The sequence below is a fragment of the Vanacampus margaritifer genome, chromosome 2, assembly GCF_051991255.1.
Source record: "Vanacampus margaritifer isolate UIUO_Vmar chromosome 2, RoL_Vmar_1.0, whole genome shotgun sequence".
Lineage (NCBI taxonomy): Eukaryota > Metazoa > Chordata > Actinopteri > Syngnathiformes > Syngnathidae > Vanacampus > Vanacampus margaritifer.
In genome coordinates, this window is record NC_135433.1 from 52,006,136 (window position 1) to 52,033,147 (window position 27,012).

Below are 27,012 nucleotides of genomic sequence, written 5' to 3' on the forward strand. Positions count from 1 at the left end.
TGTGGTTTTTTTTTTCGGCTCTGGACACTTGTCCTACAGACGAGAATGCAGGTTTTACAGTAATCATTGGATTGTGTGGTCATCATGTTGTAAGCATTGAAATTAGCTGCTTATTCCTAAAACCTGATTCTGTAAAGACTAGTAGACGCAATAAGTGGGTTTGTAATGACCCCAACAAGCCCCTTCTGACCAAAGTCAGAGCGAGCCCTACCATCGAATTACTTTGTAAGTAGATGGTGATTGTGACATGCATGGAACAGAATGACAGCCAATCAAGAAGCCAACTGAAGCTCATACTGTTCCCGAAATGTAGAGGGACAAGCACTGGTGTTAACCCTAATGTTAGCATTATAAGCAATAATAGTAAGTTGTCGTGGCCGAGTGGTTAAGGCGATGGACTTGAAATCCATTGGGGTCTCCCTGTGCAGGTTCAAATCCTGCCGACAACGCAATTACTTTGTGGAATTTTGCTCTCTATTTTCTCTTGGCTTCACTTGCGTCAAAATGAATAGTAATGCCAAGGTGTGACTGGGTCCTTAGCAAATTGGGACTTCTGATCAAATTGAAGTCTGTGTTCAAACCCCACTCTTAACCAAGTACTGTTAAAAGTGTGTCTGTTGACTTGATTTCTCAGAATTTACTAAGAGACTAGACTTAAAGGTCTGAGACCATCTGTGGTCTGCAAGAGGTGCTGTTTCCTTTGGAACTCTTCCCTATACGGATCTATTCAGCAAGCACTAGTTTTGATATTAAACCTACATGCGCAAGGTTGTCGTGGCCGAGTGGTTAAGGCGATGGACTAGAAATCCATTGGGGTCTCCTCTTGTAGGTTCGAATCCTGCCGACAACGAGTGTGTCTTGTGTAATTTAGCTCTCTGTCTAGTCTATTTTGTTAAAGTATGTGAGCATTTCTATGTGGTATACGCCACGGAGGAGACAGGACTTCCGACTTCTGTGTGTCTCAGAGGTGCTGTTTCCGGTTGCTGTTTGTGACGTGTGGGCTATCACTGGTGTTAATGCTAAGTTCTTAAGTGTCAAGTGTTCCAAGGTGCTAGACAATGTGTACTTCCTTCCACTGTGTATTGAGAATTTTGGTCTCCCAAGAAAGGTATAGGTTCAAGCAAAAGTCTTGTCAATCCCTTTTGAACATGAGTATGGACTTTTGGCGCTGTTTCCGGTTGCTGTTTGCGACATGTGGGCTGGCACTGGTGTTAATGCTGAGTTCTTAAGTGTCAGCCTGGTCAAGTGTTCTAAGGTCCTAGACAAGGTGTACTTCCTTCCACTGTGTATTGGGATTTTTGGTCTCCCAAGAAAGGTATAGGTTCGAGTTAAAGTCTTGTCAATTCATTTGAAGATGAGTATGGACTCAACAGTACTTAACTGACCAGATTATTGCATTTAGCTTCCCAAGAAATACAGATTGTTACAACTCAGCATAGACGAGTACTCTTGGCCACCTGACAAAAGATGACTCCTTCCACAGCAAATTGGGATTTCTGCCTCCAAATGAAGGCATGGGCTCAAAACGCATAGCGGAAAAGTACTTCTGGATGCATTTTGGCTAAGACCAGACTGTTGTAGGTTTTGTTTCCCATGATTTTAACGTTCATGCAAGTCAGGATGGCCGAGTGGTCTAAGGCGCCAGACTCAAGATATGCATCTTTCCTCAGTGGTTTGGGCTTTCTGGTCTCTAAATAGAGGCGTGGGTTCAAATCCCACTCCTGACAAGGTGTTTTCAACATGTGATTTTTTTTTTTATTCAGCTCTGGACACTTGTCCTCCAGACGAGAATGCAGGTTTTACAAGTAATCATTGGATTGTGTGGTCATCATGTTGTAAGCATTGAAATTAGCTGCTTGTTCCTAAAACCTGATTCTGTAAAGACTAGTAGACGCCATAAGTGGGTTTTTAATGACCCTGACAAGCCCCTTCTGACCAAAGTCAGCGCGAGCCCTACCATCGAATTACTTTGTAAGTAGATGAAGATTGTGACATGCATGGAACAGAATGACAGCCAATCAAGAAGCCAACTGAAGCTCATACTGTTCCCGAAATGTAGAGGGACAAGCACTGGTGTTAACCCTAGTGTTAGCATTATAAGCAATAACAATACGTTGTCGTGGCCGAGTGGTTAAGCCGATGGACTTGAAATCCATTGGGGTCTCCCTGCGTATGTTCGAATCCTCCCGACAAGGCAATTACTTTCTGGAATTTTGCTCTCTATATTCTCTTGGCTTCACTTGCGTCAAAATGAATAGTAATGTCAAGAATTGACTGGGTCCTTAGCAAATTGGGACTTCTGATCAAATTGAAGTCTATGTTCAAACCCCACTCTTAACCAAGTACTGTTAAAAGTGTGTCTGTTGACTTGATTTCTCAGAATTTACTAAGAGACTAGACTTAAAGGTCTGAGGCCATCTGTGGTCTGCAAGATTTGCTGTTTCCTTCGGAACTCTTCCCTATAACGGATCTATTCAGCAAGCACTAGTTTTATTATTAAAGCTACATGCGCAAGGTTGTCGTGGCCGAGTGGTTAAGGCGATGGACTAGAAATCCATTGGGGTCTCCCCTCGTAGGTTCGAATCCTGCCGACAACGAGTGTGTTTTGTGTAATTTAGATCTCTCTTTCTAGTCTATTTCGTTAAAGTATGTGAGCATTTCTATGTGGTATACGCCACGGAGGAGACAGGACTTCCGACTTCTGTGTGTCTCAGAGGTGCTGTTTCCGGTTGCTGTTTGTGACGTGTGGGCTATCACTGGTGTGTGTTAATGCTAAGTTCTTAAGTTTCAAGTGTTCCAAGGTGCTCGACAAGGTGTACTTCCTTCCACTGTGTATTGGGAATTTTGAACTCCCAAGAAAGGTATAGGTTCAAGCAAAAGTCTTGTCAATCCCTTTTGAACATGAGTATGGACTTTTGGCGCTGTTTCCGGTTGCTGTTTGCGACATGTGGGCTAGCACTGGTGTTAATGCTGAGTTCTTAAGTGTAAGCCTGCTCAAGTGTTCTAAGGTGCTAGACAAGGTGTACTTCCTTCCACTGTGTATTGGGATTTTTGGGCTCCCAAGAAAGGTATAGGTTCGAGTTGAAGTCTTGTCAATTCATTTGAACATGAGTATGGACTCAGCAGTACTTAACAGACCAGATTATTGCATTTAGCTTCCCAAGAAATACAGATTGTTACAACTCAGCATAGACGAGTACTCTTGGCCACCTGACAAAAGATGACTCCTTCCACAGCAAATTGGGATTTCTGCCTCCAAATGAAAGCATGGGTTCAAAACGCATAGCTGAAAAGCACTTCTGGATGCATTTTGGCTAAGACCAGACTGTTGTAGGTTTTGTTTCCCATGATTTTAACGTTCTTGCAAGTCAGGGTGGCCGAGTGGTCTAAGGCGCCAGACTCAAGATATTCATCTTTCCTCAGTGGTTTGGGCTTTCTGGTCTCTAAATACAGGCGTGGGTTCAAATCCCACTCCTGACAAGCTATTTTCAACATGTGTGTTTTTTTTTCGGCTCTGGACACTTGTCCTACAGACGAGAATGCAGGTTTTACAGTAATCATTGGATTGTGTGGTCATCATGTTGTAAGCATTGAAATTAGCTGCTTATTCCTAAAACCTGATTCTGTAAAGACTAGTAGACGCAATAAGTGGGTTTGTAATGACCCCAACAAGCCCCTTCTGACCAAAGTCAGAGCGAGCCCTACCATCGAATTACTTTGTAAGTAGATGGTGATTGTGACATGCATGGAACAGAATGACAGCCAATCAAGAAGCCAACTGAAGCTCATACTGTTCCCGAAATGTAGAGGGACAAGCACTGGTGTTAACCCTAATGTTAGCATTATAAGCAATAATAGTAAGTTGTCGTGGCCGAGTGGTTAAGGCGATGGACTTGAAATCCATTGGGGTCTCCTCTCGTATGTTCGAATCCTGCCGACAACGAGTGTGTCTTGTGTAATTTAGCTCTCTGTCTAGTTTTTTTTGTTAAAGTATGTGAGCATTTCTATGTGGTATACGCCACGGAGGAGACAGGACTTCCGACTTCTGTGTGTCTCAGAGGTGCTGTTTCCGGTTGCTGTTTGTGACGTGTGGGCTGTCACTGGTGTTAATGCTAAGTTCTTAAGTGTCAAGTGTTCCAAGGTGCTAGACAATGTGTACTTCCTTCCACTGTGTATTGAGAATTTTGGTCTCCCAAGAAAGGTATAGGTTCAAGCAAAAGTCTTGTCAATCCCTTTTGAACATGAGTATGGACTTTTGGCGCTGTTTCCGGTTGCTGTTTGCGACATGTGGGCTAGCACTGGTGTTAATGCTGAGTTCTTAAGTGTCAGCCTGGTCAAGTGTTCTAAGGTGCTAGACAAGGTGTACTTCCTTCCACTGTGTATTGTGATTTTTGTTCTCCCAAGAAAGGTATAGGTTCGAGTTAAAGTCTTGTCAATTCATTTGAACATGAGTATGGACTCAGCAGTACTTAACAGACCAGATTATTGCATTTAGCTTCCCAAGAAATACAGATTGTTACAACTCAGCATAGACGAGTACTCTTGGCCACCTGACAAAAGATGACTCCTTCCACAGCAAATTGGGATTTCTGCCTCCAAATGAAAGCATGGGTTCAAAACACATAGCTGAAAAGCACTTCTGGATGCATTTTGGCTAAGACCAGACTGTTGTAGGTTTTGTTTCCCATGATTTTAATGTTCTTGCAAGTCAGGGTGGCCGAGTGGTCTAAGGCGCCAGACTCAAGATATTCGTCTTTCCTCAGTGGTTTGGGCTTTCTGGTCTCTAAATAGAGGCGTGGGTTCAAATCCCACTCCTGACAAGCTATTTTCAACATGTGTGGTTTTTTTTTTCGGCTCTGGACACTTGTCCTACAGACGAGAATGCAGGTTTTACAGTAATCATTGGATTGTGTGGTCATCATGTTGTAAGCATTGAAATTAGCTGCTTATTCCTAAAACCTGATTCTGTAAAGACTAGTAGACGCAATAAGTGGGTTTGTAATGACCCCAACAAGCCCCTTCTGACCAAAGTCAGAGCGAGCCCTACCATCGAATTACTTTGTAAGTAGATGGTGATTGTGACATGCATGGAACAGAATGACAGCCAATCAAGAAGCCAACTGAAGCTCATACTGTTCCCGAAATGTAGAGGGACAAGCACTGGTGTTAACCCTAATGTTAGCATTATAAGCAATAATAGTAAGTTGTCGTGGCCGAGTGGTTAAGGCGATGGACTTGAAATCCATTGGGGTCTCCCTGTGCAGGTTCAAATCCTGCCGACAACGCAATTACTTTGTGGAATTTTGCTCTCTATTTTCTCTTGGCTTCACTTGCGTCAAAATGAATAGTAATGCCAAGGTGTGACTGGGTCCTTAGCAAATTGGGACTTCTGATCAAATTGAAGTCTGTGTTCAAACCCCACTCTTAACCAAGTACTGTTAAAAGTGTGTCTGTTGACTTGATTTCTCAGAATTTACTAAGAGACTAGACTTAAAGGTCTGAGACCATCTGTGGTCTGCAAGAGGTGCTGTTTCCTTTGGAACTCTTCCCTATACGGATCTATTCAGCAAGCACTAGTTTTGATATTAAACCTACATGCGCAAGGTTGTCGTGGCCGAGTGGTTAAGGCGATGGACTAGAAATCCATTGGGGTCTCCTCTCGTAGGTTCGAATCCTGCCGACAACGAGTGTGTCTTGTGTAATTTAGCTCTCTGTCTAGTCTATTTTGTTAAAGTATGTGAGCATTTCTATGTGGTATACGCCACGGAGGAGACAGGACTTCCGACTTCTGTGTGTCTCAGAGGTGCTGTTTCCGGTTGCTGTTTGTGACGTGTGGGCTATCACTGGTGTTAATGCTAAGTTCTTAAGTGTCAAGTGTTCCAAGGTGCTAGACAATGTGTACTTCCTTCCACTGTGTATTGAGAATTTTGGTCTCCCAAGAAAGGTATAGGTTCAAGCAAAAGTCTTGTCAATCCCTTTTGAACATGAGTATGGACTTCTGGCGCTGTTTCCGGTTGCTGTTTGCGACATGTGGGCTAGCACTGGTGTTAATGCTGAGTTCTTAAGTGTCAGCCTGGTCAAGTGTTCTAAGGTGCTAGACAAGGTGTACTTCCTTCCACTGTGTATTGTGATTTTTGTTCTCCCAAGAAAGGTATAGGTTCGAGTTAAAGTCTTGTCAATTCATTTGAACATGAGTATGGACTCAGCAGTACTTAACAGACCAGATTATTGCATTTAGCTTCCCAAGAAATACAGATTGTTACAACTCAGCATAGACGAGTACTCTTGGCCACCTGACAAAAGATGACTCCTTCCACAGCAAATTGGGATTTCTGCCTCCAAATGAAAGCATGGGTTCAAAACGCATAGCTGAAAAGCACTTCTGGATGCATTTTGGCTAAGACCAGACTGTTGTAGGTTTTGTTTCCCATGATTTTAATGTTCTTGCAAGTCAGGGTGGCCGAGTGGTCTAAGGCGCCAGACTCAAGATATTCATTTTTCCTCAGTGGTTTGGGCTTTCTGGTCTCTAAATAGAGGCGTGGGTTCAAATCCCACTCCTGACAAGCTATTTTCAACATGTGTGTTTTTTTTTTCGGCTCTGGACACTTGTCCTAGAGACGAGAATGCAGGTTTTACAGTAATCATTGGATTGTGTGGTCATCATGTTGTAAGCATTGAAATTAGCTGCTTGTTCCTAAAACCTGATTCTGTAAAGACTAGTAGACGCAATAAGTGGGTTTGTAATGACCCCGACAAGCCCCTTCTGACCAAAGTCAGCGCGAGCCCTACCATCGAATTACTTTGTAAGTAGATGGTGATTGTGACATGCATGGAACAGAATGACAGCCAATCAAGAAGCCAACTGAAGCTCATACTGTTCCCGAAATGTAGAGGGACAAGCACTGGTGTTAACCCTAATGTTAGCATTATAAGCAAAAATAATAAGTTGTCGTGGCCGAGTGGTTAAGCCGATGGACTTGAAATCCATTGGGGTCTCCCTGCGTATGTTCGAATCCTCCCGACAAGGCAATTACTTTCTGGAATTTTGCTCTCTATATTCTCTTGGCTTCACTTGCGTCAAAATGAATAGTAATGTCAAGGTTTGACTGGGTCCTTAGCAAATTGGGACTTCTGATCAAATTGAAGTCTATGTTCAAACCCCACTCTTAACCAAGTACTGTTAAAAGTGTGTCTGTTGACTTGATTTCTCAGAATTTACTAAGAGACTAGACTTAAAGGTCTGAGGCCATCTGTGGTCTGCAAGAGTTGCTGTTTCCTTCGGAACTCTTCCCTATAACGGAGCTATTCAGCAAGCACTAGTTTTATTATTAAAGCTACATGCGCAAGGTTGTCGTGGCCGAGTGGTTAAGGCGATGGACTAGAAATCCATTGGGGTCTCCCCTCGTAGGTTCGAATCCTGCCGACAACGAGTGTGTTTTGTGTAATTTAGATCTCTCTTTCTAGTCTATTTCGTTAAAGTATGTGAGCATTTCTATGTGGTATACGCCACGGAGGAGACAGGACTTCCGACTTCTGTGTGTCTCAGAGGTGCTGTTTCCGGTTGCTGTTTGTGACGTGTGGGCTATCACTGGTGTGTGTTAATGCTAAGTTCTTAAGTTTCAAGTGTTCCAAGGTGCTCGACAAGGTGTACTTCCTTCCACTGTGTATTGGGAATTTTGAACTCCCAAGAAAGGTATAGGTTCAAGCAAAAGTCTTGTCAATCCCTTTTGAACATGAGTATGGACTTTTGGCGCTGTTTCCGGTTGCTGTTTGCGACATGTGGGCTAGCACTGGTGTTAATGCTGAGTTCTTAAGTGTAAGCCTGGTCAAGTGTTCTAAGGTGCTAGACAAGGTGTACTTCCTTCCACTGTGTATTGGGATTTTTGGGCTCCCAAGAAAGGTATAGGTTCGAGTTGAAGTCTTGTCAATTCATTTGAACATGAGTATGGACTCAGCAGTACTTAACAGACCAGATTATTGCATTTAGCTTCCCAAGAAATACAGATTGTTACAACTCAGCATAGACGAGTACTCTTGGCCACCTGACAAAAGATGACTCCTTCCACAGCAAATTGGGATTTCTGCCTCCAAATGAAAGCATGGGTTCAAAACGCATAGCTGAAAAGCACTTCTGGATGCATTTTGGCTAAGACCAGACTGTTGTAGGTTTTGTTTCCCATGATTTTAATGTTCTTGCAAGTCAGGGTGGCCGAGTGGTCTAAGGCGCCAGACTCAAGATATTCATCTTTCCTCAGTGGTTTGGGCTTTCTGGTCTCTAAATAGAGGCGTGGGTTCAAATCCCACTCCTGACAAGCTATTTTCAACATGTGTGTTTTTTTTTCGGCTCTGGACACTTGTCCTACAGACGAGAATGCAGGTTTTACAGTAATCATTGGATTGTGTGGTCATCATGTTGTAAGCATTGAAATTAGCTGCTTATTCCTAAAACCTGATTCTGTAAAGACTAGTAGACGCAATAAGTGGGTTTGTAATGACCCCAACAAGCCCCTTCTGACCAAAGTCAGAGCGAGCCCTACCATCGAATTACTTTGTAAGTAGATGGTGATTGTGACATGCATGGAACAGAATGACAGCCAATCAAGAAGCCAACTGAAGCTCATACTGTTCCCGAAATGTAGAGGGACAAGCACTGGTGTTAACCCTAATGTTAGCATTATAAGCAATAATAGTAAGTTGTCGTGGCCGAGTGGTTAAGGCGATGGACTTGAAATCCATTGGGGTCTCCTCTCGTAGGTTCGAATCCTGCCGACAACGAGTGTGTCTTGTGTAATTTAGCTCTCTGTCTAGTTTTTTTTGTTAAAGTATGTGAGCATTTCTATGTGGTATACGCCACGGAGGAGACAGGACTTCCGACTTCTGTGTGTCTCAGAGGTGCTGTTTCCGGTTGCTGTTTGTGACGTGTGGGCTATCACTGGTGTTAATGCTAAGTTCTTAAGTGTCAAGTGTTCCAAGGTGCTAGACAATGTGTACTTCCTTCCACTGTGTATTGAGAATTTTGGTCTCCCAAGAAAGGTATAGGTTCAAGCAAAAGTCTTGTCAATCCCTTTTGAACATGAGTATGGACTTTTGGCGCTGTTTCCGGTTGCTGTTTGCGACATGTGGGCTAGCACTGGTGTTAATGCTGAGTTCTTAAGTGTCAGCCTGGTCAAGTGTTCTAAGGTGCTAGACAAGGTGTACTTCCTTCCACTGTGTATTGTGATTTTTGTTCTCCCAAGAAAGGTATAGGTTCGAGTTAAAGTCTTGTCAATTCATTTGAACATGAGTATGGACTCAGCAGTACTTAACAGACCAGATTATTGCATTTAGCTTCCCAATGAAATACAGATTGTTACAACTCAGCATAGACGAGTACTCTTGGCCACCTGACAAAAGATGACTCCTTCCACAGCAAATTGGGATTTCTGCCTCCAAATGAAAGCATGGGTTCAAAACGCATAGCTGAAAAGCACTTCTGGATGCATTTTGGCTAAGACCAGACTGTTGTAGGTTTTGTTTCCCATGATTTTAATGTTCTTGCAAGTCAGGGTGGCCGAGTGGTCTAAGGCGCCAGACTCAAGATATTCATCTTTCCTCAGTGGTTTGGGCTTTCTGGTCTCTAAATAGAGGCGTGGGTTCAAATCCCACTCCTGACAAGCTATTTTCAACATGTGTGTTTTTTTTTTTCGGCTCTGGACACTTGTCCTACAGACGAGAATGCAGGTTTTACAGTAATCATTGGATTGTGTCGTCATCATGTTGTAAGCATTGAAATTAGCTGCTTATTCCTAAAACCTGATTCTGTAAAGACTAGTAGACGCAATAAGTGGGTTTGTAATGACCCCAACAAGCCCCTTCTGACCAAAGTCAGAGCGAGCCCTACCATCGAATTACTTTGTAAGTAGATGGTGATTGTGACATGCATGGAACAGAATGACAGCCAATCAAGAAGCCAACTGAAGCTCATACTGTTCCCGAAATGTAGAGGGACAAGCACTGGTGTTAACCCTAATGTTAGCATTATAAGCAATAATAGTAAGTTGTCGTGGCCGAGTGGTTAAGGCGATGGACTTGAAATCCATTGGGGTCTCCCTGTGCAGGTTCAAATCCTGCCGACAACGCAATTACTTTGTGGAATTTTGCTCTCTATTTTCTCTTGGCTTCACTTGCGTCAAAATGAATAGTAATGCCAAGGTGTGACTGGGTCCTTAGCAAATTGGGACTTCTGATCAAATTGAAGTCTGTGTTCAAACCCCACTCTTAACCAAGTACTGTTAAAAGTGTGTCTGTTGACTTGATTTCTCAGAATTTACTAAGAGACTAGACTTAAAGGTCTGAGACCATCTGTGGTCTGCAAGAGGTGCTGTTTCCTTCGGAACTCTTCCCTATACGGATCTATTCAGCAAGCACTAGTTTTAATATTAAACCTACATGCGCAAGGTTGTCGTGGCCGAGTGGTTAAGGCGATGGACTAGAAATCCATTGGGGTCTCCTCTCGTAGGTTCGAATCCTGCCGACAACGAGTGTGTTTTGTGTAATTTAGATCTCTCTTTCTAGTCTATTTCGTTAAAGTATGTGAGCATTTCTATGTGGTATACGCCACGGAGGAGACAGGACTTCCGACTTCTGTGTGTCTCAGAGGTGCTGTTTCCGGTTGCTGTTTGTGACGTGTGGGCTATCACTGGTGTGTGTTAATGCTAAGTTCTTAAGTTTCAAGTGTTCCAAGGTGCTCGACAAGGTGTACTTCCTTCCACTGTGTATTGGGAATTTTGAACTCCCAAGAAAGGTATAGGTTCAAGCAAAAGTCTTGTCAATCCCTTTTGAACATGAGTATGGACTTTTGGCGCTGTTTCCGGTTGCTGTTTGCGACATGTGGGCTAGCACTGGTGTTAATGCTGAGTTCTTAAGTGTAAGCCTGGTCAAGTGTTCTAAGGTGCTAGACAAGGTGTACTTCCTTCCACTGTGTATTGGGATTTTTGGGCTCCCAAGAAAGGTATAGGTTCGAGTTGAAGTCTTGTCAATTCATTTGAACATGAGTATGGACTCAGCAGTACTTAACAGACCAGATTATTGCATTTAGCTTCCCAAGAAATACAGATTGTTACAACTCAGCATAGACGAGTACTCTTGGCCACCTGACAAAAGATGACTCCTTCCACAGCAAATTGGGATTTCTGCCTCCAAATGAAGGCATGGGTTCAAAACGCATAGCTGAAAAGCACTTCTGGATGCATTTTGGCTAAGACCAGACTGTTGTAGGTTTTGTTTCCCATGATTTTAATGTTCTTGCAAGTCAGGGTGGCCGAGTGGTCTAAGGCGCCAGACTCAAGATATTCATCTTTCCTCAGTGGTTTGGGCTTTCTGGTCTCTAAATAGAGGCGTGGGTTCAAATCCCACTCCTGACAAGGTATTTTCAACATGTGTGTTTTTTTATTCGGCTCTGGACACTTGTCCTACAGACGAGAATGCAGGTTTTACAGTAATCATTGGATTGTGTGGTCATCATGTTGTAAGCATTGAAATTAGCTGCTTATTCCTAAAACCTGATTCTGTAAAGACTAGTAGACGCAATAAGTGGGTTTGTAATGACCCCAACAAGCCCCTTCTGACCAAAGTCAGAGCGAGCCCTACCATCGAATTACTTTGTAAGTAGATGGTGATTGTGACATGCATGGAACAGAATGACAGCCAATCAAGAAGCCAACTGAAGCTCATACTGTTCCCGAAATGTAGAGGGACAAGCACTGGTGTTAACCCTAATGTTAGCATTATAAGCAATAATAGTAAGTTGTCGTGGCCGAGTGGTTAAGGCGATGGACTTGAAATCCATTGGGGTCTCCTCTCGTAGGTTCGAATCCTGCCGACAACGAGTGTGTCTTGTGTAATTTAGCTCTCTGTCTAGTTTTTTTTGTTAAAGTATGTGAGCATTTCTATGTGGTATACGCCACGGAGGAGACAGGACTTCCGACTTCTGTGTGTCTCAGAGGTGCTGTTTCCGGTTGCTGTTTGTGACGTGTGGGCTATCACTGGTGTTAATGCTAAGTTCTTAAGTGTCAAGTGTTCCAAGGTGCTAGACAATGTGTACTTCCTTCCACTGTGTATTGAGAATTTTGGTCTCCCAAGAAAGGTATAGGTTCAAGCAAAAGTCTTGTCAATCCCTTTTGAACATGAGTATGGACTTTTGGCGCTGTTTCCGGTTGCTGTTTGCGACATGTGGGCTAGCACTGGTGTTAATGCTGAGTTCTTAAGTGTCAGCCTGGTCAAGTGTTCTAAGGTGCTAGACAAGGTGTACTTCCTTCCACTGTGTATTGTGATTTTTGTTCTCCCAAGAAAGGTATAGGTTCGAGTTAAAGTCTTGTCAATTCATTTGAACATGAGTATGGACTCAGCAGTACTTAACAGACCAGATTATTGCATTTAGCTTCCCAATGAAATACAGATTGTTACAACTCAGCATAGACGAGTACTCTTGGCCACCTGACAAAAGATGACTCCTTCCACAGCAAATTGGGATTTCTGCCTCCAAATGAAAGCATGGGTTCAAAACGCATAGCTGAAAAGCACTTCTGGATGCATTTTGGCTAAGACCAGACTGTTGTAGGTTTTGTTTCCCATGATTTTAATGTTCTTGCAAGTCAGGGTGGCCGAGTGGTCTAAGGCGCCAGACTCAAGATATTCATCTTTCCTCAGTGGTTTGGGCTTTCTGGTCTCTAAATAGAGGCGTGGGTTCAAATCCCACTCCTGACAAGCTATTTTCAACATGTGTGTTTTTTTTTTTCGGCTCTGGACACTTGTCCTACAGACGAGAATGCAGGTTTTACAGTAATCATTGGATTGTGTGGTCATCATGTTGTAAGCATTGAAATTAGCTGCTTATTCCTAAAACCTGATTCTGTAAAGACTAGTAGACGCAATAAGTGGGTTTGTAATGACCCCAACAAGCCCCTTCTGACCAAAGTCAGAGCGAGCCCTACCATCGAATTACTTTGTAAGTAGATGGTGATTGTGACATGCATGGAACAGAATGACAGCCAATCAAGAAGCCAACTGAAGCTCATACTGTTCCCGAAATGTAGAGGGACAAGCACTGGTGTTAACCCTAATGTTAGCATTATAAGCAATAATAGTAAGTTGTCGTGGCCGAGTGGTTAAGGCGATGGACTTGAAATCCATTGGGGTCTCCCTGTGCAGGTTCAAATCCTGCCGACAACGCAATTACTTTGTGGAATTTTGCTCTCTATTTTCTCTTGGCTTCACTTGCGTCAAAATGAATAGTAATGCCAAGGTGTGACTGGGTCCTTAGCAAATTGGGACTTCTGATCAAATTGAAGTCTGTGTTCAAACCCCACTCTTAACCAAGTACTGTTAAAAGTGTGTCTGTTGACTTGATTTCTCAGAATTTACTAAGAGACTAGACTTAAAGGTCTGAGACCATCTGTGGTCTGCAAGAGGTGCTGTTTCCTTCGGAACTCTTCCCTATACGGATCTATTCAGCAAGCACTAGTTTTAATATTAAACCTACATGCGCAAGGTTGTCGTGGCCGAGTGGTTAAGGCGATGGACTAGAAATCCATTGGGGTCTCCTCTCGTAGGTTCGAATCCTGCCGACAACGAGTGTGTTTTGTGTAATTTAGATCTCTCTTTCTAGTCTATTTCGTTAAAGTATGTGAGCATTTCTATGTGGTATACGCCACGGAGGAGACAGGACTTCCGACTTCTGTGTGTCTCAGAGGTGCTGTTTCCGGTTGCTGTTTGTGACGTGTGGGCTATCACTGGTGTGTGTTAATGCTAAGTTCTTAAGTTTCAAGTGTTCCAAGGTGCTCGACAAGGTGTACTTCCTTCCACTGTGTATTGGGAATTTTGAACTCCCAAGAAAGGTATAGGTTCAAGCAAAAGTCTTGTCAATCCCTTTTGAACATGAGTATGGACTTTTGGCGCTGTTTCCGGTTGCTGTTTGCGACATGTGGGCTAGCACTGGTGTTAATGCTGAGTTCTTAAGTGTAAGCCTGGTCAAGTGTTCTAAGGTGCTAGACAAGGTGTACTTCCTTCCACTGTGTATTGGGATTTTTGGGCTCCCAAGAAAGGTATAGGTTCGAGTTGAAGTCTTGTCAATTCATTTGAACATGAGTATGGACTCAGCAGTACTTAACAGACCAGATTATTGCATTTAGCTTCCCAAGAAATACAGATTGTTACAACTCAGCATAGACGAGTACTCTTGGCCACCTGACAAAAGATGACTCCTTCCACAGCAAATTGGGATTTCTGCCTCCAAATGAAGGCATGGGTTCAAAACGCATAGCTGAAAAGCACTTCTGGATGCATTTTGGCTAAGACCAGACTGTTGTAGGTTTTGTTTCCCATGATTTTAATGTTCTTGCAAGTCAGGGTGGCCGAGTGGTCTAAGGCGCCAGACTCAAGATATTCATCTTTCCTCAGTGGTTTGGGCTTTCTGGTCTCTAAATAGAGGCGTGGGTTCAAATCCCACTCCTGACAAGGTATTTTCAACATGTGTGTTTTTTTATTCGGCTCTGGACACTTGTCCTACAGACGAGAATGCAGGTTTTACAGTAATCATTGGATTGTGTGGTCATCATGTTGTAAGCATTGAAATTAGCTGCTTATTCCTAAAACCTGATTCTGTAAAGACTAGTAGACGCAATAAGTGGGTTTGTAATGACCCCAACAAGCCCCTTCTGACCAAAGTCAGCGCGAGCCCTACCATCGAATTACTTTGTAAGTAGATGGTGATTGTGACATGCATGGAACAGAATGACAGCCAATCAAGAAGCCAACTGAAGCTCATACTGTTCCCGAAATGTAGAGGGACAAGCACTGGTGTTAACCCTAATGTTAGCATTATAAGCAATAATAGTAAGTTGTCGTGGCCGAGTGGTTAAGGCGATGGACTTGAAATCCATTGGGGTCTCCCTGTGCAGGTTCAAATCCTGCCGACAACGCAATTACTTTGTGGAATTTTGCTCTCTATTTTCTCTTGACTGCACTTGCGTCAAAATGAATAGTAATGCCAAGGTGTGACTGGGTCCTTAGCAAATTGGGACTTCTGATCAAATTGAAGTCTGTGTTCAAACCCCACTCTTAACCAAGTACTGTTAAAAGTGTGTCTGTTGACTTGATTTCTCAGAATTTACTAAGAGACTAGACTTAAAGGTCTGAGGCCATCTGTGGTCTGCAAGAGTTGCTGTTTCCTTCAGAACTCTTCCCTATAACGGATCTATTCAGCAAGCACTAGTTTTATTATTAAAGCTACATGCGCAAGGTTGTCGTGGCCGAGTGGTTAAGGCGATGGACTAGAAATCCATTGGGGTCTCCCCTCGTAGGTTCGAATCCTGCCGACAACGGGTGTGTTTTGTGTAATTTAGATCTCTCTTTCTAGTCTATTTCGTTAAAGTATGTGAGCATTTCTATGTGGTATACGCCACGGAGGAGACAGGACTTCCGACTTCTGTGTGTCTCAGAGGTGCTGTTTCCGGTTGCTGTTTGTGACGTGTGGGCTATCACTGGTGTGTGTTAATGCTAAGTTCTTAAGTTTCAAGTGTTCCAAGGTGCTCGACAAGGTGTACTTCCTTCCACTGTGTATTGGGAATTTTGAACTCCCAAGAAAGGTATAGGTTCAAGCAAAAGTCTTGTCAATCCCTTTTGAACATGAGTATGGACTTTTGGCGCTGTTTCCGGTTGCTGTTTGCGACATGTGGGCTAGCACTGGTGTTAATGCTGAGTTCTTAAGTGTCAGCCTGGTCAAGTGTTCTAAGGTGCTAGACAAGGTGTACTTCCTTCCACTGTGTATTGGGATTTTTGGTCTCCCAAGAAAGGTATAGGTTCGAGTTAAAGTCTTGTCAATTCATTTGAACATGAGTATGGACTCAGCAGTACTTAACAGACCAGATTATTGCATTTAGCTTCCCAAGAAATACAGATTGGTACAACTCAGCATAGACGAGTACTCTTGGCCACCTGACAAAAGATGACTCCTTCCACAGCAAATTGGGATTTCTGCCTCCAAATGAAGGCATGGGTTCAAAACGCATAGCTGAAAAGCACTTCTGGATGCATTTTGGCTAAGACCAGACTGTTGTAGGTTTTGTTTCCCATGATTTTAACATTCTTGCAAGTCAGGGTGGCCGAGTGGTCTAAGGCGCCAGACTCAAGATATGCATCTTTCCTCAGTGGTTTGGGCTTTCTGGTCTCTAAATAAAGGCGTGGGTTCAAATCCCACTCCTGACAAGGTATTTTCAACATGTGTGTTTTTTTATTCGGCTCTGGACACTTGTCCTACAGACGAGAATGCAGGTTTTACAGTAATCATTGGATTGTGTGGTCATCATGTTGTAAGCATTGAAATTAGCTGCTTGTTCCTAAAACCTGATTCTGTAAAGACTAGTAGACGCAATAAGTGGGTTTGTAATGACCCCGACAAGCCCCTTCTGACCAAAGTCAGCGCGAGCCCTACCATCTAATTACTTTGTAAGTAGATGGTGATTGTGACATGCATGGAACAGAATGACAGCCAATCAAGAAGCCAACTGAAGCTCATACTGTTCCCGAAATGTAGAGGGACAAGCACTGGTGTTAACCCTAATGTTAGCATTATAAGCAATAATAATAAGTTGTCGTGGCCAAGTGGTTAAGGCGATGGACTTGAAATCCATTGGGGTCTCCCTGCGCAGGTTCGAATCCTGCCGACAACGCAATTACTTTGTGGAATTTTGCTCTCTATTTTCTCTTGGCTTCACTTGCGTCAAAATGAATAGTAATGCCAAGGTGTGACTGGGTCCTTAGCAAATTGGGACTTCTGATCAAATTGAAGTCTGTGTTCAAACCCCACTCTTAACCAAGTACTGTTAAAAGTGTGTCTGTTGACTTGATTTCTCAGAATTTACTAAGAGACTAGACTTAAAGGTCTGAGACCATCTGTGGTCTGCAAGAGGTGCTGTTTCCTTTGGAACTCTTCCCTATACGGATCTATTCAGCAAGCACTAGTTTTAATATTAAACCTACATGCGCAAGGTTGTCTTGGCCGAGTGGTTAAGGCGATGGACTAGAAATCCATTGGGGTCTCCTCTCGTAGGTTCGAATCCTGCCGACAACGAGTGTGTCTTGTGTAATTTAGCTCTCTGTCTAGTCTATTTTGTTAAAGTATGTGAGCATTTCTATGTGGTATACGCCACGGAGGAGACAGGACTTCCGACTTCTGTGTGTCTCAGAGGTGCTGTTTCCGGTTGCTGTTTGTGACGTGTGGGCTATCACTGGTGTTAATGCTAAGTTCTTAAGTGTCAAGTGTTCCAAGGTGCTAGACAATGTGTACTTCCTTCCACTGTGTATTGAGAATTTTGGTCTCCTAAGAAAGGTATAGGTTCAAGTAAAAGTCTTGTCAATCCCTTTTGAACATGAGTATGGACTTTTGGCGCTGTTTCCGGTTGCTGTTTGCGACATGTGGGCTAGCACTGGTGTTAATGCTGAGTTCTTAAGTGTAAGCCTGGTCAAGTGTTCTAAGGTGCTAGACAAGGTGTACTTCCTTCCACTGTGTATTGGGATTTTTGGGCTCCCAAGAAAGGTATAGGTTCGAGTTGAAGTCTTGTCAATTCATTTGAACATGAGTATGGACTCAGCAGTACTTAACAGACCAGATTATTGCATTTAGCTTCCCAAGAAATACAGATTGTTACAACTCAGCATAGACGAGTACTCTTGGCCACCTGACAAAAGATGACTCCTTCCACAGCAAATTGGGATTTCTGCCTCCAAATGAAGGCATGGGTTCAAAACGCATAGCTGAAAAGCACTTCTGGATGCATTTTGGCTAAGACCAGACTGTTGTAGGTTTTGTTTCCCATGATTTTAACTTTCTTGCAAGTCAGGGTGGCCGAGTGGTCTAAGGCGCCAGACTCAAGATATGCATCTTTCCTCAGTGGTTTGGGCTTTCTGGTCTCTAAATAGAGGCGTGGGTTCAAATCCCACTCCTGACAAGGTATTTTCAACATGTGTGTTTTTTTATTCAGCTCTGGACACTTGTCCTACAGACGTGAATGCAGGTTTTACAGTAATCATTGGATTGTGTGGTCATCATGTTGTAAGCATTGAAATTAGCTGCTTGTTCCTAAAACCTGATTCTGTAAAGACTAGTAGACGCAATAAGTGGGTTTGTAATGACCCCGACAAGCCCCTTCTGACCAAAGTCAGCGCGAGCCCTACCATCAAATTACTTTGTAAGTAGATGGTGATTGTGACATGCATGGAACAGAATGACAGCCAATCAAGAAGCCAACTGAAGCTCATACTGTTCCCGAAATGTAGAGGGACAAGCACTGGTGTTAACCCTAATGTTAGCATTATAAGCAATAATAGTAAGTTGTCGTGGCCGAGTGGTTAAGGCGATGGACTTGAAATCCATTGGGGTCTCCCTGTGCAGGTTCAAATCCTGCCGACAACGCAATTACTTTGTGGAATTTTGCTCTCTATTTTCTCTTGACTGCACTTGCGTCAAAATGAATAGTAATGCCAAGGTGTGACTGGGTCCTTAGCAAATTGGGACTTCTGATCAAATTGAAGTCTGTGTTCAAACCCCACTCTTAACCAAGTACTGTTAAAAGTGTGTCTGTTGACTTGATTTCTCAGAATTTACTAAGAGACTAGACTTAAAGGTCTGAGGCCATCTGTGGTCTGCAAGAGTTGCTGTTTCCTTCAGAACTCTTCCCTATAACGGATCTATTCAGCAAGCACTAGTTTTATTATTAAAGCTACATGCGGAAGGTTGTCGTGGCCGAGTGGTTAAGGCGATGGACTAGAAATCCATTGGGGTCTCCCCTCGTAGGTTCGAATCCTGCCGACAACGGGTGTGTTTTGTGTAATTTAGATCTCTCTTTCTAGTCTATTTCGTTAAAGTATGTGAGCATTTCTATGTGGTATACGCCACGGAGGAGACAGGACTTCCGACTTCTGTGTGTCTCAGAGGTGCTGTTTCCGGTTGCTGTTTGTGACGTGTGGGCTATCACTGGTGTTAATGCTAAGTTCTTAAGTGTCAAGTGTTCCAAGGTGCTAGACAATGTGTACTTCCTTCCACTGTGTATTGAGAATTTTGGTCTCCTAAGAAAGGTATAGGTTCAAGTAAAAGTCTTGTCAATCCCTTTTGAACATGAGTATGGACTTTTGGCGCTGTTTCCGGTTGCTGTTTGCGACATGTGGGCTAGCACTGGTGTTAATGCTGAGTTCTTAAGTGTAAGCCTGGTCAAGTGTTCTAAGGTGCTAGACAAGGTGTACTTCCTTCCACTGTGTATTGGGATTTTTGGGCTCCCAAGAAAGGTATAGGTTCGAGTTGAAGTCTTGTCAATTCATTTGAACATGAGTATGGACTCAGCAGTACTTAACAGACCAGATTATTGCATTTAGCTTCCCAAGAAATACAGATTGTTACAACTCAGCATAGACGAGTACTCTTGGCCACCTGACAAAAGATGACTCCTTCCACAGCAAATTGGGATTTCTGCCTCCAAATGAAGGCATGGGTTCAAAACGCATAGCTGAAAAGCACTTCTGGATGCATTTTGGCTAAGACCAGACTGTTGTAGGTTTTGTTTCCCATGATTTTAACTTTCTTGCAAGTCAGGGTGGCCGAGTGGTCTAAGGCGCCAGACTCAAGATATGCATCTTTCCTCAGTGGTTTGGGCTTTCTGGTCTCTAAATAGAGGCGTGGGTTCAAATCCCACTCCTGACAAGGTATTTTCAACATGTGTGTTTTTTTATTCAGCTCTGGACACTTGTCCTACAGACGTGAATGCAGGTTTTACAGTAATCATTGGATTGTGTGGTCATCATGTTGTAAGCATTGAAATTAGCTGCTTGTTCCTAAAACCTGATTCTGTAAAGACTAGTAGACGCAATAAGTGGGTTTGTAATGACCCCGACAAGCCCCTTCTGACCAAAGTCAGCGCGAGCCCTACCATCAAATTACTTTGTAAGTAGATGGTGATTGTGACATGCATGGAACAGAATGACAGCCAATCAAGAAGCCAACTGAAGCTCATACTGTTCCCGAAATGTAGAGGGACAAGCACTGGTGTTAACCCTAATGTTAGCATTATAAGCAAAAATAATAAGTTGTCGTGGCCGAGTGGTTAAGCCGATGGACTTGAAATCCATTGGGGTCTCCCTGCGTATGTTCGAATCCTCCCGACAAGGCAATTACTTTCTGGAATTTTGCTCTCTATATTCTCTTGGCTTCACTTGCGTCAAAATGAATAGTAATGTCAAGGTTTGACTGGGTCCTTAGCAAATTGGGACTTCTGATCAAATTGAAGTCTATGTTCAAACCCCACTCTTAACCAAGTACTGTTAAAAGTGTGTCTGTTGACTTGATTTCTCAGAATTTACTAAGAGACTAGACTTAAAGGTCTGAGGCCATCTGTGTTCTGCAAGAGTTGCTGTTTCCTTCGGAACTCTTCCCTATAACGGATCTATTCAGCAAGCACTAGTTTTATTATTAAAGCTACATGCGCAAGGTTGTCGTGGCCGAGTGGTTAAGGCGATGGACTAGAAATCCATTGGGGTCTCCTCTCGTAGGTTCGAATCCTGCCGACAACGAGTGTGTCTTGTGTAATTTAGCTCTCTGTCTAGTCTATTTTGTTAAAGTATGTGAGCATTTCTATGTGGTATACGCCACGGAGGAGACAGGACTTCCGACTTCTGTGTGTTTTAGAGGTGCTGTTTCCGGTTGCTGTTTGTGACGTGTGGGCTATCACTGGTGTGTGTTAATGCTAAGTTCTTAAGTTTCAAGTGTTCCAAGGTGCTAGACAATGTGTACTTCCTTCCACTGTGTATTGAGAATTTTGGTCTCCCAAGAAAGGTATAGGTTCAAGCAAAAGTCTTGTCAATCCCTTTTGAACATGAGTATGGACTTTTGGCGCTGTTTCCGGTTGCTGTTTGCGACATGTGGGCTAGCACTGGTGTTAATGCTGAGTTCTTAAGTGTCAGCCTGGTCAAGTGTTCTAAGGTGCTAGACAAGGTGTACTTCCTTCCACTGTGTATTGGGATTTTTGGTCTCCCAAGAAAGGTATAGGTTCGAGTTAAAGTCTTGTCAATTCATTTGAACATGAGTATGGACTCAGCAGTACTTAACAGACCAGATTATTGCATTTAGCTTCCCAAGAAATACAGATTGTTACAACTCAGCATAGACGAGTACTCTTGGCCACCTGACAAAAGATGACTCCTTCCACAGCAAATTGGGATTTCTGCCTCCAAATGAAGGCATGGGTTCAAAACGCATAGCTGAAAAGCACTTCTGGATGCATTTTGGCTAAGACCAGACTGTTGTAGGTTTTGTTTCCCATGATTTTAACATTCTTGCAAGTCAGGGTGGCCGAGTGGTCTAAGGCGCCAGACTCAAGATATGCATCTTTCCTCAGTGGTTTGGGCTTTCTGGTCTCTAAATAGAGGCGTGGGTTCAAATCCCACTCCTGACAAGGTATTTTCAACATGTGTGTTTTTTTATTCAGCTCTGGACACTTGTCCTACAGACGAGAATGCAGGTTTTACAGTAATCATTGGATTGTGTGGTCATCATGTTGTAAGCATTGAAATTAGCTGCTTGTTCCTAAAACCTGATTCTGTAAAGACTAGTAGACGCAATAAGTGGGTTTGTAATGACCCCGACAAGCCCCTTCTGACCAAAGTCAGCGCGAGCCCTACCATCGAATTACTTTGTAAGTAGATGGTGATTGTGACATGCATGGAACAGAATGACAGCCAATCAAGAAGCCAACTGAAGCTCATACTGTTCCCGAAATGTAGAGGGACAAGCACTGGTGTTAACCCTAATGTTAGCATTATAAGCAATAATAATAAGTTGTCGTGGCCGAGTGGTTAAGGCGATGGACTTGAAATCCATTGGGGTCTCCCTGCGTATGTTCGAATCCTCCCGACAAGGCAACTACTTTCTGGAATTTTGCTCTCTATATTCTCTTGGCTTCACTTGCGTCAAAATGAATAGTAATGTCAAGGTGTGACTGGGTCCTTAGCAAATTGTGACTTCTGATCAAATTGAAGTCTATGTTCAAACCCCACTCTTAACCAAGTACTGTTAAAAGTGTGTCTGTTGACTTGATTTCTCAGAATTTACTAAGAGACTCGACTGAAAGGTCTGAGGCCATCTGTGGTCTGCAAGAGTTGCTGTTTCCTTCGGAAATCTTCCCTATAACGGATCTATTCAGCAAGCACTAGTTTTAATATTAAAGCTACATGCGCAAGGTTGTCGTGGCCGAGTGGTTAAGGCGATGGACTAGAAATCCATTGGGGTCTCCCCTCGTAGGTTCGAATCCTGCCGACAACGAGTGTGTTTTGTGTAATTTAGATCTCTCTTTCTAGTCTATTTCGTTAAAGTATGTGAGCATTTCTATGTGGTATATGCCACGGAGGAGACAGGACTTCCGACTTCTGTATGTCTCAGAGGTGCTGTTTCCGGTTGCTGTTTGTGACGTGTGGGCTGTCACTGGTGTGTGTTAATGCTAAGTTCTTAAGTTTCAAGTGTTCCAAGGTGCTCGACAAGGTGTACTTCCTTCCACTGTGTATTGGGAATTTTGAACTCCCAAGAAAGGTATAGGTTCAAGCAAAAGTCTTGTCAATCCCTTTTGAACATGAGTATGGACTTTTGGCGCTGTTTCCGGTTGCTGTTTGCGACATGTGGGCTAGCACTGGTGCTGAGTTCTTAAGTGTCAGCCTGGTCAAGTGTTCTAAGGTGCTAGACAAGGTGTACTTCCTTCCACTGTGTATTGGGATTTTTGGTCTCCCAAGAAAGGTATAGGTTCGAGTTAAAGTCTTGTCAATTCATTTGAACAAGAGTATGGACTCAGCAGTACTTAACAGACCAGATTATTGCATTTAGCTTCCCAAGAAATACAGATTGTTGCAACTCAGCATAGACGAGTACTCTTGGCCACCTGACAAAAGATGACTCCTTCCACAGCAAATTGGGATTTCTGCCTCCAAATGAAGGCATGGGTTCAAAACGCATAGCTGAAAAGCACTTCTGGATGCATTTTGGCTAAGACCAGACTGTTGTAGGTTTTGTTTCCCATGATTTTAACGTTCTTGCAAGTCAGGGTGGCCGAGTGGTCTAAGGCGCCAGACTCAAGATATGCATCTTTCCTCAGTGGTTTGGGCTTTGTGGTCTCTAAATAGAGGCGTGGGTTTAAATCCCACTCCTGACAAGGTATTTTCAACATGTGTGTTTTTTTATTCGGCTCTGGACACTTGTCCTACAGACGAGAATGCAGGTTTTACAGTAATCATTGGATTGTGTGGTCATCATGTTGTAAGCATTGAAATTAGCTGCTTATTCCTAAAACCTGATTCTGTAAAGACTAGTAGACGCAATAAGTGGGTTTGTAATGACCCCGACAAGCCCCTTCTGACCAAAGTCAGCGCGAGCCCTACCATCGAATTACTTTGTAAGTAGATGGTGATTGTGACATGCATGGAACAGAATGACAGCCAATCAAGAAGCCAACTGAAGCTCATACTGTTCCCGAAATGTAGAGGGACAAGCACTGGTGTTAACCCTAATGTTAGCATTATAAGCAATAATAATAAGTTGTCGTGGCCGAGTGGTTAAGGCGATGGACTTGAAATCCATCGGGGTCTCCCTGCGCAGGTTAGAATCCTGCCGACAACGCAATTACTTTGTGGAATTTTGCTCTCTATTTTCTCTTGGCTTCACTAGCGTCAAAATGAATAGTAATGTCAAGGTGTGACTGGGTCCTTAGCAAATTGGGACTTCTGATCAAATTGAAGTCAATGTTCAAACCCCACTCTTAACCAAGTACTGTTAAAAGTGTGTCTGTTGACTTGATTTCTCAGAATTTACTAAGAGACTAGACTTAAAGGTCTGAGACCATCTGTGGTCTGCAAGAGGTGCTGTTACCTTTGGAACTCTTCCCTATACGGATCTATTCAGCAAGCACTAGTTTTAATATTAAACCTACATGCGCAAGGTTGTCGTGGCCGAGTGGTTAAGGCGATGGACTAGAAATCCATTGGGGTCTCCTCTCGTAGGTTCGAATCCTGCCGACAACGAGTGTGTCTTGTGTAATTTAGCTCTCTGTCTAGTCTATTTTGTTAAAGTATGTGAGCATTTCTATGTGGTATACGCCACGGAGGAGACAGGACTTCCGACTTCTGTGTGTCTCAGAGGTGCTGTTTCCGGTTGCTGTTTGTGACGTGTGGGCTATCACTGGTGTTAATGCTAAGTTCTTAAGTGTCAAGTGTTCCAAGGTGCTAGACAATGTGTACTTCCTTCCACTGTGTATTGAGAATTTTGGTCTCCCAAGAAAGGTATAGGTTCAAGCAAAAGTCTTGTCAATCCCTTTTGAACATGAGTATGGACTTCTGGCGCTGTTTCCGGTTGCTGTTTGCGACATGTGGGCTAGCACTGGTGTTAATGCTGAGTTCTTAAGTGTCAGCCTGGTCAAGTGTTCTAAGGTGCTAGACAAGGTGTACTTCCTTCCACTGTGTATTGTGATTTTTGTTCTCCCAAGAAAGGTATAGGTTCGAGTTAAAGTCTTGTCAATTCATTTGAACATGAGTATGGACTCAGCAGTACTTAACAGACGAGATTATTGCATTTAGCTTCCCAAGAAATACAGATTGTTACAACTCAGCATAGACGAGTACTCTTGGCCACCTGACAAAAGATGACTCCTTCCACAGCAAATTGGGATTTCTGCCTCCAAATGAAAGCATGGGTTCAAAACGCATAGCTGAAAAGCACTTCTGGATGCATTTTGGCTAAGACCAGACTGTTGTAGGTTTTGTTTCCCATGATTTTAATGTTCTTGCAAGTCAGGGTGGCCGAGTGGTCTAAGGCGCCAGACTCAAGATATTCATTTTTCCTCAGTGGTTTGGGCTTTCTGGTCTCTAAATAGAGGCGTGGGTTCAAATCCCACTCCTGACAAGCTATTTTCAACATGTGTGTTTTTTTTTTCGGCTCTGGACACTTGTCCTAGAGACGAGAATGCAGGTTTTACAGTAATCATTGGATTGTGTGGTCATCATGTTGTAAGCATTGAAATTAGCTGCTTGTTCCTAAAACCTGATTCTGTAAAGACTAGTAGACGCAATAAGTGGGTTTGTAATGACCCCGACAAGCCCCTTCTGACCAAAGTCAGCGCGAGCCCTACCATCGAATTACTTTGTAAGTAGATGGTGATTGTGACATGCATGGAACAGAATGACAGCCAATCAAGAAGCCAACTGAAGCTCATACTGTTCCCGAAATGTAGAGGGACAAGCACTGGTGTTAACCCTAATGTTAGCATTATAAGCAAAAATAATAAGTTGTCGTGGCCGAGTGGTTAAGCCGATGGACTTGAAATCCATTGGAGTCTCCCTGCGTATGTTCGAATCCTCCCGACAAGGCATTTACTTTCTGGAATTTTGCTCTCTATATTCTCTTGGCTTCACTTGCGTCAAAATGAATAGTAATGTCAAGGTTTGTTTGGGTCCTTAGCAAATTGGGACTTCTGATCAAATTGAAGTCTATGTTCAAACCCCACTCTTAACCAAGTACTGTTAAAAGTGTGTCTGTTGACTTGATTTCTCAGAATTTACTAAGAGACTAGACTTAAAGGTCTGAGGCCATCTGTGGTCTGCAAGAGTTGCTGTTTCCTTCGGAACTCTTCCCTATAACGGATCTATTCAGCAAGCACTAGTTTTATTATTAAAGCTGCATGCGCAAGGTTGTCGTGGCCGAGTGGTTAAGGCGATGGACTAGAAATCCATTGGGGTCTCCCCTCGTAGGTTCGAATCCTGCCGACAACGAGTGTGTTTTGTATAATTTAGATCTCTCTTTCTAGTCTATTTCGTTAAAGTATGTGAGCATTTCTATGTGGTATACGCCACGGAGGAGACAGGACTTCCGACTTCTGTGTGTCTCAGACGTGCTCTTTCCGGTTGCTGTTTGTGACGTGTGGGCTATCACTGGTGTGTGTTAATGCTAAGTTCTTAAGTTTCAAGTGTTCCAAGGTGCTCGACAAGGTGTACTTCCCTCCACTGTGTATTGGGAATTTTGAACTCCCAAGAAAGGTATAGGTTCAAGCAAAAGTCTTGTCAATCCCTTTTGAACATGAGTATGGACTTTTGGCGCTGTTTCCGGTTGCTGTTTGCGACATGTGGGCTAGCACTGGTGTTAATGCTGAGTTCTTAAGTGTAAGCCTGGTCAAGTGTTCTAAGGTGCTAGACAAAGTGTACTTCCTTCCACTGTGTATTGGGATTTTTGGGCTCCCAAGAAAGGTATAGGTTCGAGTTGAAGTCTTGTCAATTCATTTGAACATGAGTATGGACTCAGCAGTACTGAACAGACCAGATTATTGCATTTAGCTTCCCAAGAAATACAGATTGTTACAACTCAGCATAGACGAGTACTCTTGGCCACCTGACAAAAGATGACTCCTTCCACAGCAAATTGGGATTTCTGCCTCCAAATGAAGGCATGGGTTCAAAACGCATAGCTGAAAAGCACTTCTGGATGCATTTTGGCTAAGACCAGACTGTTGTAGGTTTTGTTTCCCATGATTTTAATGTTCTTGCAAGTCAGGGTGGCCGAGTGGTCTAAGGCGCCAGACTCAAGATATGCATCTTTCCTCAGTGGTTTGGGCTTTCTGGTCTCTAAATAGAGGCGTGGGTTCAAATCCCACTCCTGACAAGGTATTTTCAACATGTGTGTTTTTTTATTCAGCTCTGGACACTTGTCCTACAGACGAGAATGCAGGTTTTACAGTAATCATTGGATTGTGTGGTCATCATGTTGTAAGCATTGAAATTAGCTGCTTGTTCCTAAAACCTGATTCTGTAAAGACTAGTAGACGCAATAAGTGGGTTTGTAATGACCCCGACAAGCCCCTTCTGACCAAAGTCAGCGCGAGCCCTACCATCGAATTACTTTGTAAGTAGATGGTGATTGTGACATGCATGGAACAGAATGACAGCCAATCAAGAAGCCAACTG

The 27,012-nt window shown here is 43.2% G+C and overlaps 41 non-coding genes across 41 annotated transcripts; all 41 read left to right on the forward strand.

Annotated features, from left to right (window-relative positions):
* Positions 1-367: 367 nt before the first annotated feature.
* Positions 368-449, forward strand: trnas-uga (transfer RNA serine (anticodon UGA)). Its single transcript has one exon. It is a non-coding gene; the product is annotated as a tRNA-Ser (tRNA).
* A 319-nt stretch (positions 450-768) lies between these two features.
* On the forward strand, positions 769-850 carry trnas-aga (transfer RNA serine (anticodon AGA)). The gene has a single exon. It is a non-coding gene; the product is annotated as a tRNA-Ser (tRNA).
* Positions 851-1,614: 764 nt separating this feature from the next.
* Positions 1,615-1,727, forward strand: trnal-caa (transfer RNA leucine (anticodon CAA)). The gene is made up of 2 exons: positions 1,615-1,652; positions 1,682-1,727. It is a non-coding gene; the product is annotated as a tRNA-Leu (tRNA).
* Positions 1,728-2,515: 788 nt separating this feature from the next.
* On the forward strand, positions 2,516-2,597 carry trnas-aga (transfer RNA serine (anticodon AGA)). Its single transcript has one exon. It is a non-coding gene; the product is annotated as a tRNA-Ser (tRNA).
* A 770-nt stretch (positions 2,598-3,367) lies between these two features.
* On the forward strand, positions 3,368-3,480 carry trnal-caa (transfer RNA leucine (anticodon CAA)). Its single transcript has 2 exons — positions 3,368-3,405; positions 3,435-3,480. It is a non-coding gene; the product is annotated as a tRNA-Leu (tRNA).
* Positions 3,481-3,861: 381 nt separating this feature from the next.
* Positions 3,862-3,943, forward strand: trnas-uga (transfer RNA serine (anticodon UGA)). Its single transcript has one exon. It is a non-coding gene; the product is annotated as a tRNA-Ser (tRNA).
* A 764-nt stretch (positions 3,944-4,707) lies between these two features.
* Positions 4,708-4,820, forward strand: trnal-caa (transfer RNA leucine (anticodon CAA)). Its single transcript has 2 exons — positions 4,708-4,745; positions 4,775-4,820. It is a non-coding gene; the product is annotated as a tRNA-Leu (tRNA).
* Positions 4,821-5,203: 383 nt separating this feature from the next.
* trnas-uga (transfer RNA serine (anticodon UGA)) lies at positions 5,204-5,285 on the forward strand. Its single transcript has one exon. It is a non-coding gene; the product is annotated as a tRNA-Ser (tRNA).
* A 319-nt stretch (positions 5,286-5,604) lies between these two features.
* trnas-aga (transfer RNA serine (anticodon AGA)) lies at positions 5,605-5,686 on the forward strand. The gene has a single exon. It is a non-coding gene; the product is annotated as a tRNA-Ser (tRNA).
* A 764-nt stretch (positions 5,687-6,450) lies between these two features.
* trnal-caa (transfer RNA leucine (anticodon CAA)) lies at positions 6,451-6,563 on the forward strand. Its single transcript has 2 exons — positions 6,451-6,488; positions 6,518-6,563. It is a non-coding gene; the product is annotated as a tRNA-Leu (tRNA).
* A 784-nt stretch (positions 6,564-7,347) lies between these two features.
* trnas-aga (transfer RNA serine (anticodon AGA)) lies at positions 7,348-7,429 on the forward strand. Its single transcript has one exon. It is a non-coding gene; the product is annotated as a tRNA-Ser (tRNA).
* Positions 7,430-8,199: 770 nt separating this feature from the next.
* trnal-caa (transfer RNA leucine (anticodon CAA)) lies at positions 8,200-8,312 on the forward strand. Its single transcript has 2 exons — positions 8,200-8,237; positions 8,267-8,312. It is a non-coding gene; the product is annotated as a tRNA-Leu (tRNA).
* Positions 8,313-8,693: 381 nt separating this feature from the next.
* On the forward strand, positions 8,694-8,775 carry trnas-uga (transfer RNA serine (anticodon UGA)). The gene has a single exon. It is a non-coding gene; the product is annotated as a tRNA-Ser (tRNA).
* A 765-nt stretch (positions 8,776-9,540) lies between these two features.
* trnal-caa (transfer RNA leucine (anticodon CAA)) lies at positions 9,541-9,653 on the forward strand. Its single transcript has 2 exons — positions 9,541-9,578; positions 9,608-9,653. It is a non-coding gene; the product is annotated as a tRNA-Leu (tRNA).
* A 383-nt stretch (positions 9,654-10,036) lies between these two features.
* On the forward strand, positions 10,037-10,118 carry trnas-uga (transfer RNA serine (anticodon UGA)). The gene has a single exon. It is a non-coding gene; the product is annotated as a tRNA-Ser (tRNA).
* Positions 10,119-10,437: 319 nt separating this feature from the next.
* On the forward strand, positions 10,438-10,519 carry trnas-aga (transfer RNA serine (anticodon AGA)). The gene has a single exon. It is a non-coding gene; the product is annotated as a tRNA-Ser (tRNA).
* Positions 10,520-11,289: 770 nt separating this feature from the next.
* On the forward strand, positions 11,290-11,402 carry trnal-caa (transfer RNA leucine (anticodon CAA)). Its single transcript has 2 exons — positions 11,290-11,327; positions 11,357-11,402. It is a non-coding gene; the product is annotated as a tRNA-Leu (tRNA).
* A 382-nt stretch (positions 11,403-11,784) lies between these two features.
* Positions 11,785-11,866, forward strand: trnas-uga (transfer RNA serine (anticodon UGA)). The gene has a single exon. It is a non-coding gene; the product is annotated as a tRNA-Ser (tRNA).
* Positions 11,867-12,631: 765 nt separating this feature from the next.
* Positions 12,632-12,744, forward strand: trnal-caa (transfer RNA leucine (anticodon CAA)). The gene is made up of 2 exons: positions 12,632-12,669; positions 12,699-12,744. It is a non-coding gene; the product is annotated as a tRNA-Leu (tRNA).
* A 383-nt stretch (positions 12,745-13,127) lies between these two features.
* Positions 13,128-13,209, forward strand: trnas-uga (transfer RNA serine (anticodon UGA)). The gene has a single exon. It is a non-coding gene; the product is annotated as a tRNA-Ser (tRNA).
* Positions 13,210-13,528: 319 nt separating this feature from the next.
* On the forward strand, positions 13,529-13,610 carry trnas-aga (transfer RNA serine (anticodon AGA)). The gene has a single exon. It is a non-coding gene; the product is annotated as a tRNA-Ser (tRNA).
* Positions 13,611-14,380: 770 nt separating this feature from the next.
* trnal-caa (transfer RNA leucine (anticodon CAA)) lies at positions 14,381-14,493 on the forward strand. The gene is made up of 2 exons: positions 14,381-14,418; positions 14,448-14,493. It is a non-coding gene; the product is annotated as a tRNA-Leu (tRNA).
* A 382-nt stretch (positions 14,494-14,875) lies between these two features.
* On the forward strand, positions 14,876-14,957 carry trnas-uga (transfer RNA serine (anticodon UGA)). Its single transcript has one exon. It is a non-coding gene; the product is annotated as a tRNA-Ser (tRNA).
* Positions 14,958-15,277: 320 nt separating this feature from the next.
* Positions 15,278-15,359, forward strand: trnas-aga (transfer RNA serine (anticodon AGA)). The gene has a single exon. It is a non-coding gene; the product is annotated as a tRNA-Ser (tRNA).
* Positions 15,360-16,129: 770 nt separating this feature from the next.
* Positions 16,130-16,242, forward strand: trnal-caa (transfer RNA leucine (anticodon CAA)). Its single transcript has 2 exons — positions 16,130-16,167; positions 16,197-16,242. It is a non-coding gene; the product is annotated as a tRNA-Leu (tRNA).
* Positions 16,243-16,624: 382 nt separating this feature from the next.
* trnas-uga (transfer RNA serine (anticodon UGA)) lies at positions 16,625-16,706 on the forward strand. Its single transcript has one exon. It is a non-coding gene; the product is annotated as a tRNA-Ser (tRNA).
* A 319-nt stretch (positions 16,707-17,025) lies between these two features.
* On the forward strand, positions 17,026-17,107 carry trnas-aga (transfer RNA serine (anticodon AGA)). The gene has a single exon. It is a non-coding gene; the product is annotated as a tRNA-Ser (tRNA).
* Positions 17,108-17,871: 764 nt separating this feature from the next.
* On the forward strand, positions 17,872-17,984 carry trnal-caa (transfer RNA leucine (anticodon CAA)). The gene is made up of 2 exons: positions 17,872-17,909; positions 17,939-17,984. It is a non-coding gene; the product is annotated as a tRNA-Leu (tRNA).
* Positions 17,985-18,366: 382 nt separating this feature from the next.
* trnas-uga (transfer RNA serine (anticodon UGA)) lies at positions 18,367-18,448 on the forward strand. Its single transcript has one exon. It is a non-coding gene; the product is annotated as a tRNA-Ser (tRNA).
* Positions 18,449-18,768: 320 nt separating this feature from the next.
* trnas-aga (transfer RNA serine (anticodon AGA)) lies at positions 18,769-18,850 on the forward strand. The gene has a single exon. It is a non-coding gene; the product is annotated as a tRNA-Ser (tRNA).
* A 766-nt stretch (positions 18,851-19,616) lies between these two features.
* On the forward strand, positions 19,617-19,729 carry trnal-caa (transfer RNA leucine (anticodon CAA)). The gene is made up of 2 exons: positions 19,617-19,654; positions 19,684-19,729. It is a non-coding gene; the product is annotated as a tRNA-Leu (tRNA).
* A 784-nt stretch (positions 19,730-20,513) lies between these two features.
* On the forward strand, positions 20,514-20,595 carry trnas-aga (transfer RNA serine (anticodon AGA)). Its single transcript has one exon. It is a non-coding gene; the product is annotated as a tRNA-Ser (tRNA).
* Positions 20,596-21,363: 768 nt separating this feature from the next.
* trnal-caa (transfer RNA leucine (anticodon CAA)) lies at positions 21,364-21,476 on the forward strand. The gene is made up of 2 exons: positions 21,364-21,401; positions 21,431-21,476. It is a non-coding gene; the product is annotated as a tRNA-Leu (tRNA).
* Positions 21,477-21,858: 382 nt separating this feature from the next.
* On the forward strand, positions 21,859-21,942 carry trnas-uga (transfer RNA serine (anticodon UGA)). The gene has a single exon. It is a non-coding gene; the product is annotated as a tRNA-Ser (tRNA).
* Positions 21,943-22,260: 318 nt separating this feature from the next.
* On the forward strand, positions 22,261-22,342 carry trnas-aga (transfer RNA serine (anticodon AGA)). The gene has a single exon. It is a non-coding gene; the product is annotated as a tRNA-Ser (tRNA).
* A 764-nt stretch (positions 22,343-23,106) lies between these two features.
* On the forward strand, positions 23,107-23,219 carry trnal-caa (transfer RNA leucine (anticodon CAA)). Its single transcript has 2 exons — positions 23,107-23,144; positions 23,174-23,219. It is a non-coding gene; the product is annotated as a tRNA-Leu (tRNA).
* Positions 23,220-23,601: 382 nt separating this feature from the next.
* trnas-uga (transfer RNA serine (anticodon UGA)) lies at positions 23,602-23,683 on the forward strand. Its single transcript has one exon. It is a non-coding gene; the product is annotated as a tRNA-Ser (tRNA).
* Positions 23,684-24,002: 319 nt separating this feature from the next.
* Positions 24,003-24,084, forward strand: trnas-aga (transfer RNA serine (anticodon AGA)). Its single transcript has one exon. It is a non-coding gene; the product is annotated as a tRNA-Ser (tRNA).
* A 764-nt stretch (positions 24,085-24,848) lies between these two features.
* trnal-caa (transfer RNA leucine (anticodon CAA)) lies at positions 24,849-24,961 on the forward strand. The gene is made up of 2 exons: positions 24,849-24,886; positions 24,916-24,961. It is a non-coding gene; the product is annotated as a tRNA-Leu (tRNA).
* A 784-nt stretch (positions 24,962-25,745) lies between these two features.
* Positions 25,746-25,827, forward strand: trnas-aga (transfer RNA serine (anticodon AGA)). The gene has a single exon. It is a non-coding gene; the product is annotated as a tRNA-Ser (tRNA).
* Positions 25,828-26,597: 770 nt separating this feature from the next.
* Positions 26,598-26,710, forward strand: trnal-caa (transfer RNA leucine (anticodon CAA)). The gene is made up of 2 exons: positions 26,598-26,635; positions 26,665-26,710. It is a non-coding gene; the product is annotated as a tRNA-Leu (tRNA).
* The last annotated feature ends 302 nt before the right edge of the window (positions 26,711-27,012 follow it).